Genomic DNA, 10036 nt, shown 5'->3' with positions numbered 1-10036 from the left:
CTCATTTGACAGTAGAGGTTTCAAAAAATATGCACGTACATTTCAATGAGCTAAATAGAATCCAAAGGAAGAATCACATAAAATATGGAACTCGAACATTTTACTGACCTAAATGGGTCGATTCAATGTTGCTGTCCGACACCTCTACGTTGTCTTTTCGAGTCTTTCTGCACAAGGAGACGTAAAAAAAGAAGCAAGTTTAAATGGTGCTTGAGAATGCAACTGTGCTAGCCACTGGGAATTCTGGAGCTTACAGGTTGAGCACAGAAAAATCTTCGGTGTCAATGTACTTCAGCATGTCGAAGCAGAAGAAGAAGATCTGTAAGAAGCGAAAAGGATGTAACAATTGTTGCTGCCGGAATGAAAATGGATTTTAAAAGCAGGGTAGTTTATGAATGGCAGTTCAGTCGGAGTAACTACCGTGAATGGGGATCATAGCAATAAATTCCAGGCACTAATGTGGGCTCCATGTCATGTAGAACGGTATAAAAACATAACTCAAAACAAGCGAAACAAAATATCACGTTTTAAAAACTGGTAAACCCTTGAGAAAAAATATAAGTGACGCAGTATTTTAGGCAGTGATCCTAGTTCCGCATGGTTCCAATAATATCTGGTAAAAAGTGCACAGTGGCCCTGAAAGCTAGCAGAAAATTTTGCAGCTTTCAAAATCCAGACAAATATGCAAATGCAAGCGGAACGGTGTACTGGGATTAAATTTGCTTGAAACTTGAAATATATCTGTGGAGGCGCTATTCACACATTAAATCAGAGGAGGCGCTCAATACGTTGCGCCAAAGGAATGATGCAGACGACTATACCAAGTGGACTCTAGATAATCGCTATATCACGAACTTTTGCCGCTTTTTAAGCGAGGCTTGTTTGCACTCCTTTTTATAACTTTCTTTCCTTTTTCATTATGCCTGATGGCAAACAGCTCGAATAAAAAAAAAGAATGATGCTTAGTGGAAGTTTGTGGAGCGTTTACTTACCCATACATGGGACGGTATTTATATGGGCTAATGTCATGGGTAAAACGTTTCGCAGTGTTTGGTAAAGGTGAATGTTGTTAGCTGCGACATCGATTACATAAATAAGTTCCCGCATCGGAAAGCTCAGAAACACCTACCTCTTCGCTCTTGTTAACCCGGCTGGGCAAGTCATGGCTTGAATAAAAATAAAAAAAAATAAAATCGATAATAAGTCATTAAAAGCACTGAGTGCATTGTAAATTTGCATGAATTGATCCCATCGGCTCGTGCTAAAGCATAGCGCAACACTTGCCAAAACAAGAACCAGTCATATGCGACCGTGAGGTAGGCGATCTCGGCAGCAGACAGGTTCTGGTGGATCTCGCCGTCCGCCCAGAGCGAGAGGCGAAGCATCGCTATAAACAGCGGCGTGCGGTCCCAGCCACAGATGCAGTGCACCAGGAGGCCAGATGTACCTGCACGAGGGAGCGGCCTGAACATGGTGGGCGTCGGACAGCATGCAGGTATTACATTTTTACGAAAGGCGCAATTTCAGCTTCTCATGCTAAGCTGTGAAAGACCGGAATACATGTCAGTGCCTGAGTGGTCGTATTAAACTCCCGGTCTTGACGGGCAAAACTTTTCTGGAACTTGTTTGAGTTATTTCAACGCGCTTCTCCGATAGAATCCCGATGCATCTGACATAATCGGGCATGGGACACGCTTAGAATCGTCAGGCTTCGGACAGAATCAGAAATTGTGTACAAGACTCTTCTCATCTCGAGCCTTCAGTGACTCTCCTCTCCATTCAGGACCGGCGAATAGATTTCATCCTTGACGAAAAAGTAAACCACTATTAAAAGCTTTCCTTTGTACGTAAACAAGAAGCTAATCACGAAGTGAAATTATAAGCTGAAGAATTTTGATCCCTCTAGCTTTTTAGATGACGTTAAACATTCAAACCCGATTTTGTCCGGCGTTGTAATTCTTCAGCGAGGTGACACTGGACGACGCAGACCATGCACCTTTTTTTTAAGTTTTATCCTGCTCTAACAATACTGTCCTGAGAAACTTAGTTATAACGAAGCAATTACTCATTGCATCCACCTAATCGCCGCCATACGGATACAAAGAAATGCTGTACAACTTTCATCAAAAACGTTCACAGATGATTATGATAGTCGGTAAAGCAATGTTTGAGCGCAGCTCTTCACACGATACCTGCCACGGCTGGCAGGTAACATGTTAAGCTGCTAGCCACCCTCCGGGATGTTCCCATGCCAGCTACCTTCCCAGCAGCACAGCTAATGGGCCCAATACTGGAAACCTAATGGCCAATCCCGGTCCTACAGAGGACCAGAGTGATGCCTTTCATTTACAATATTGGTCCGATCACCTGTGCTGCTTGTGTTCCAGGTGTCGTTTCGCACCGCTTCTAGCTGTCACCTGTCAGGTGAAAGCCACCTTCCAGTTGGCTGTCACCCTCCCGTTGGCGTTTTGCTCTGCTACGTCGAAAACGCGTTACGCAGACGACTTGGCCGACAACGACTACGACGCGGACCGCAGGAACGGGCGCCTAAGAGCTGCGCTTGAAGAAAAACTCGCCCTGGTTCGAGGATCAAACCCGGGACCCGACATAGCAGGATCGTTATCTGTTTATACCAGAAGCGTGCATGGCCCTGCCACAGTCTCACCGCGTGTGGCCTGAACTGGTGCTGAAGGCCGGTGTGGTGCACCGCCCCCTCGCACAAGAAGGACGAAATTTTTGTTTGGAGTCAGTGAAATGTGTTTTTAGTGAGAATAGTCCTCTCTCCTGTTTAAATGTAATGTTTTGTGCGCATTTGAGGTAATCATCTCGTTCAGTCTTGCATGATGGACATAACCTGGAAAATGCCAGTTCCCACCGTCGCAGTTTGCTGAGTATGGCGCAGTCAGCACATGGCCGTAGCTCTGCCACTTGAAACACCGTCGAAGGTTTGGTATATATGGTGGGACATGAATCTTTGTGGGGCCTACTTCAGTCGAGTCAGTTAGTTATATGGGGTTTTATGGCGCATAAGCAACTATGGCCATCATGCGCCAAACACAAGGTTAGATGATGTTATGTCAAGTGTACAGAGGTTACATTATAATAGATTTAAAACTTTGGCTTTCTTTAGAAACTTACAAACAAGTGAAAACTCGACAAGTGTTTGCTCGCCTAAAAGCAATGCGGGATGAAATGGAATGTGTTCATTGTAAAATACCGTAAAAAATTTTTTACTAAGTTCTTCGAGACGCGAACAAGAAATTAAAATGTGATTTACCGTGAGCTCCTCACCACACATTTCACACACAGGCTTGTCTTTTTTTGTTAATAAGAAGTTATGGGTGATGTGTGTGTGACCTATGCGTAAACGACATAAAATTACTGCGATAGAACGCTCTTTATGGCGGCATGATTTCCATTCTTTTAAAATGGGCTTTATGGTATGCAGCTTGTTGTGTCCTTCATTTTGCCAAGAATCTTGCCACTTGGCTCTCAGTTCGCTACGTACTAACTTCATGTAATCCCTAGGAGGCAAATTCACATGTTTTATTTCCATGGTTCTAGTTTGTGCAGCACACATGTCGGCTCTCTGATTGTCCCTAATGCCAATGTGACTGGGAACCCAGCAGAATTTTATAACATGTTTTTGTGTTGTGACCTTTACTATATTGTGTATGATGCTTCCAATCAGTGGCTCCGTGGCATTTTTGGAGTTTAATGCTGTAACGACGCTCAGTGAATCTGTATAAATGATGCTGTTTTTGACGTTTTCATTTGTTATTTTCTGTACTGCAACACTAATAGCATAACACTCCGCGGTGAAAACTGTAGCACATGAAGGCAGTCGTACTGCATTTCCATTTTTCTCTTGTATTACTGCGCTTCCTACATGAGCATGAGTTTTTGACCCATCAGTATAAAAGGCAGTATAATTTCTGTATTTTTGTTGTAGTGCTAGATATTCTTGTATTATATGGTCGTGTGGTGTACAGGTTTTCCTGGGGCGTGTTAGTGTGACGTCACACACTGTGGGGAGAGTACCACGGTGGTAGCGCTTCGTGTCTTGGGGCAATATTTTTGATTTCGTTTAGTATGTTCAGAGTTTGACATTTTTCTTCGAAGTGCAAGAGCAACGGCTTAATCGCATGGGGCTTGTTGAAGAGTATTCGGGATGGGCATTTCGTGACAATTGGGTAACAGATGTTTGGGCTGAGAAAGGATTTTGAGGATGTATGTACAAGTTAGTGCAGTTCTTCGATCTTTTAAGGAAGGTTCATTAGTTTCCACATACAGACTTGCTATTGGTGAAGTTCTGTAAGCACCGGAAGACAACCTTAAACCAAGATTGTGGACAGGATCCAGTCGTTTTATGTAGGACGGTCTTGCTGAGCCATATACTATGGACCCTTAGTCTAACTTAGAGCGAACCAGAGAACGATATATATGTAACAGGGAAGCTCTATCAGACCCCCAGCGTTTTTTTTGATAACATTTTCAGCACATTGAGGGCCTGGGAAGCTTTTTTCTTTAAGCTGTTTATATGTGGCAAGAAAGTGAGCTTTTTATCGAAAGTTATCCCTAGGAATTTATGCTCTTGTTTGACAGGTAGTGGGGGTTTGGTTTAAATATAGTGTGGGGTCGGCCTGTACAGTCGAGTCAGGCAGTATACTTGGAACTGAAGGGGAGAATTGGGTTTTTTGTAGGTAGGTAGTCGGAAGGAGACGAGACGCAACAGACGAGTTTTCTTACCACTCTGGTACAAACGCGATGTATAGAAATGCAAACATCGGAGCAGTTGGGCAACACGCTGTTCGCATTTCTCTTTTATCGTGGCAGCATACCATGGCTATAGCCCGAAGCAGGCGACTCAGGGTAGTAGTTAGCCACACAAGCTTATCTGGAACCTCCAAAAATAAAATTAAAGTAAAAACAGAGGAGTAGAGAGGAAAGTTCTGAAAGGGACAACACGAAAGTGTAAGGGAAGAGGTCAGGAAAAAATTGATTGCCGATTTCGCCTAGTGGCGTCATCCTGTAGGTGTCATCTAAGAAGCGGGGCCAAAATGGTCGTCCGGAACGGCAGAAGCGGGGGCTTAAAACTTCACGAATAGAGCTCACCATCGAAAACGACTTTCAGCAAGTACTTCAAATAGTTCTTCGTCAGCTGCAACAAGTCCCACTCCTGCAAATGATCAAACAACGATGATGCAAGACATGCTGTTGAATTCTGCTGCAAATATAAGGAGAATACAATGCGACACCATGATATCAATGCAGAAGCGTCCGCGTACGGCGCTTTTTTCAACTAGGAAGGCTTTCAAGAAGCTTTTACACATCGTCATCATAGAAAAAAAAGATTACTTAATGCACGCCAACTCGATTATGCGCTCTGAGAAGGAGACGGGGGAGGAGGGGTGCGATTTTCCGATGCCATCGTCGCAGTGGCAATAGCAATCGCGCACCCATCGGCTGCAGTTTCAAATTGATGGTCCACCGGAGTGTTGCAAGCCGCCATGACGATCGAGATGCAAGACTTCGTAAGTGCTTCTTTGTTTAACATCTCTGCTTTTCGGTTGCACAGCTTTGGGAAACGCTTGAATTTCGGTTTTATTTACTTCAACATCAAAAAGAAGCTCCGGCTATGAGGGATGCCGTAGTGGAGGGCTGCGGTTTATTTCGACCACCTGAGGTTCTTTAACGTACGCTGTCATCCAACAGTGCATGGGTCTCCAGCGTTTCACCTCCATCGAAATGCGACCGCCTCGGCCGGGAGCGAACCCGTGTCCTTCGGGTCAGCAGCCGAACATCATAACATCAGAGCCACCGCTGCGGCTCGATTGTATTTTTTGCGCTCTAACTCAAAGGGCGATACTGTAGTCTTGGTAAACATACCAGGGCCAGGAATTGCCAACTAAAGTAAAATTCTTCATTCAGTACTCAAGCAATACTTGTTGCTGAGCTAGTCGGTGCATAGTTCTACGTACAAACGTTAGCGGAAAATACGAGACATTCACAAGAAAGGTGGTCAAGACAACGTGCTACTGACAACTGATTCCTTTATTGACAGAAACACACAATATATAAGCACACCGTCATAACACTTATCAGCTGCAGCAAACGTCAGAATGATGTAAAGGGTGATAAAAGCGATAAAAGACAAACACTAAAAACACGACGTAGCTAAAAACGATAAAGGGGGCGGAAGAACGTTAAAAGGCAAGACACGTGGTGGATAAGGCCAACGAAACATGATGGATGGGATCCGAAAGTGAAAGTCAGGTTCAGTGAACGACAATAATATAAGCAAAATTATTATTCGAAGTTAGTACTCTAGGAGGTCTCATGGTTAAAAAACCGTCAGGGGGACCTTCTAAAACAAAATAGGTAGCTTAAACAAATACTAAGACAGTGGTTGCTAGTTACAAACAACGATAAAAGACAATCATAAAATCGCGTATTTACAAATGAAAGCAAGAAGAATTAAACAGAAAAAGTGGATCAAGGAACGGAAAAAAAATAAATCAGGGTACACAGCGTTAGTCCATAATTTGCAATTCTAAAAAGTTTGTAACACGATGGAAAAAAATAAAACTGTTACATGATGATTAATTTCGTAGGGTAAAGCGTTCCATATTCTTATACCAGCGAATATTGCAGACAATTTTCCATAATTAGTTCGAAATTCCTGAAGGCTAAGGTTAAGGCACCCAGAAAGCTTAGTTTCATTAGCACTGTAAAAATAGTTGTTGGAGAAGACTTGAAGTTCTAAGATAGATAATTCAATAAATAACTGATACTTTTAATTTATGTAATTGGCGAAGTGGTAAAATATGTAGACTGGAGTAAAGTGGTAATGAAAGGCAGCAAAATGGGCTTTATGTCATTAATCGAAGAGCTTGATTTTAGAGACGTTGGAGAGGATCTGACAGGATAACAAAGCGGAAATGCATTAAAAACGTGAAAAAATTCAGAAAAAAGCGCGTGAGACAAGAAAACCCTTTAAAAAGGCTTTCTGCACTGAACACGTCAGATTACATTGGGAAAAAGGCACCTGTACACGTGCTCGTACTTAGGAAAATGCTGAAGGCTTTTTAGAAAGGTTTTTCGAAATACGAGCACGTGCACAGGTGCTTTTTTCTCAATGTAATTTGAAGTGTTCAGTGCACAAAGCGTGTTTAGAAGAGTTTTGTCTCACATGCTTTTTTTCTGCATTGTTTACGTTTTTAATGCATTTTCGTTTTGTTACTTTGTCGAATCCCATCCATCATGTTTCTTTGGCCCCATACAACACGTGTCTTGCTTTTCAATGTTCTTCCGCCGCCTTTATCATTTTTAGCTGCGTCGTATTTTTAGTGTGTATCTTTTAACGCTTTTATAACCCTTTAGATCATTCTGACGTTTGCTGCAGCTTGGTGCGACGGTGTGCCTATATATTACGTATTTCTTTCAATAAAAGAATCAGTTGTCAGTAGCGCGTTGTCTTGCCCACATTTCTTGTGAATGTCTCGTATTATGCGCTAACGTTTAGACGCATTAAGTACGCCTGGGCTCTACCTGGAGGTGACTGAGTGAATTGAGCCTAAACAACCTGGAATACATGACTAAATACCGAACCAAAAATAGGCAAGCTGGCAGAGGTCGCCCTGGTGTAGGCTCTGGCCGATGTTCGATTCAGGGTCAGATACCCCTGATTAAAACGGCCTCTGGACTGACTGATTTCCTCAATCGTTTGAACACCATTATGACTGGGCTTCCCATCTAGCAATCCCTGCGCGACCACTCTCTGAATAGTGTAAGCAGATGTACTGTCGAGGTTAAAACCCACCAGGACGTACGAAAAGCGAACAATGGGCTTTGTCCGCAAATGATCACTTTGTTTAACTACTAAACAATACAGCACGTGAATCAGACTCACCTCTACAAGTTTGGTCTCGAGACACCAACTAATAACGGAGCTGTCTGTCGGATTTCCGCCCTGCATGCTGCAGACTTTTTCTCCTGACAGTACGTAGTGCGAATTAAGGTTTTGTCTTCGCAACATGTATGGTGATAAAGGGACCTTCACGGGATTACCATCACCACGCCGATGGAAAGCACAACTCGCACCTCAAAGTTCCGGGAACGTCTGCGACTTCGCCTTTCCACATGCTGTGTATACCATGAGGCATGTAATGAACTCGCAGCTCTCGGACATACTTCACCTGGTGAAACGAAAATACCGTCTGCGTTGGCGCTCTTGGCCAAAGCTGTCCTTGCGCCTCCAGAATTCATCATCGCTACGCTACGCCTAGCAGTGATAGTCTAAACCGAATCGAGCAGTATTCATATTCTCAATTAGCTGTTTTCAATGTAACCAAACGCACTCAGAGAGCAATTTTCCTGGAAGCCGTAAAATTGGCAGCTCGTGGTTTGACATGGTCATGTGAAACAATTTCTTGATTTTATTAGAATTACGTGTCTTGAACCCATGCAGCTTTTGAAGAATATAAATGATTGCGCAACTAAGAAGGCTTACTTCGCTAATTCTGGTGACCAATATAAGGAGATACGTTTTAGCACGGCGGTAGCTGCATGGCTGCAAGCGTGCAAAGATCGTGTGAAAAGGGGAGCGAAAGGTGCACGTTGCCTATTAAGAGGAGCATCAAGCTGCACTGAGTCATCCGCCACTGTATATGCAAATTCGCCAGTTATAGTTTCTACCATTTTCTAATGCTGAGCAAACTGTTTTGCAAGAAGATGAATTTGCTCGCATGTGAAATCTGTAGAAGGTAATGAATTCTGGAAACCTGCCTATAACCTCTGCCAGCTTCTTTCAAGGTGAAATTATAACCTTAATCCGCCACATGCTGCTATTAAGTTGCTCTCACTCACATAGTCTTGCGTTTCAATGAACAAAAGTTTGGCCGCGTTTCTTTTTTCTGCACAAGCCTCACACTTAAAGGTGCACTGAAGAGGAATCTGAACTTGTCTTTTTGCCGCGGGAACGCGATCTACACGTTCCGAGCTTTCTTAGAGACCGATTTATTGCCCTGTGTGGCCGATTTCCCTAATTAAATCGAATTAACGTCCGGCTCCCGCCTTTTCTTTTTGAATTCTGCCTCGTACGATGGGCGGAGTCGACCAACGCGTGGAGTGCCTTTCACCCAGTCCCGTGGCGGCTTGCCGCTCTGCCATCGGCGGAGTAATACGTAGTAGTCCGTAGTAGGAAATAGTCCGCGCCGATTTTTATTTCTCGGGGCTTATTTTGCGGCTATATTATCCGCGAATGAAACTATTCATTCATGGAAACTTAAAAAAGAAAATAAATCGAAAGCAAAGCCTCCACGGAGCTGGCTGAAAGGTACTTCACGCGTTGGTCAACTCCGCCCATCGTACGAGGCAGAATTCAAAAATAAAGGCGGGAGCCGGACGTTAATTCGATTCAATTAGAGAAATCGGCCACACAGGACCATAAGTCGCAGTTTCTAAGAATGCTAGGAACGTGTAGATCGAGTTCCCGCGGCAAAAAAACAAGTTCAGAATCCTCTGCAGTGCACCTTTAAGGCTCCAATAAAAACGTGCTCCAACTTACCTTGTACGCTGCCCAGTTAATGCCGAGCTCCGAGGCGAACTGGTCCTCGGGAACTTCAAGCTCAACGTCTATAATGTTCTGCGCAGAGGGGTATCAGTGTATGTTTAGCACCAAATTTCGAATACATGATGCCATGGTTAGCTAGTAGCATTCTTTGGGTAGTCACTGCCAGCTAAAAGTTTTTACCCTTTTGCCCTGGAAAAACACCGGGAGAGCGTACAGTGGTAAACGTCCAACTTGGATACAGTAAGGTGCGTAGTCATAGAGCGAAACAATAGTTTCGACACCACGGTCCCGAGCCCAAACGGACTGGACCAGCCCACGCACTCCCTAGTCCGTGCGCCGCATGTGTATTTCCATTTAACTTCTTGTACCCACTTATCACTCCGTTCCATAACTCTTCTCAGTTACTGTGCTTCTCTATTATAACCGCCACCATTTCGTCACGAGGCTGTCGCCCTGCTTAGC

The sequence above is a fragment of the Amblyomma mixtum genome, chromosome 3 (assembly GCF_055824585.1).
Source record: "Amblyomma mixtum isolate Tamu chromosome 3, ASM5582458v1, whole genome shotgun sequence".
NCBI classification, from domain to species: Eukaryota; Metazoa; Arthropoda; class Arachnida; order Ixodida; family Ixodidae; genus Amblyomma; species Amblyomma mixtum.
The sequence above is the reverse complement of the archived record's forward strand: the minus strand, read 5'-3'. Positions refer to the sequence as shown.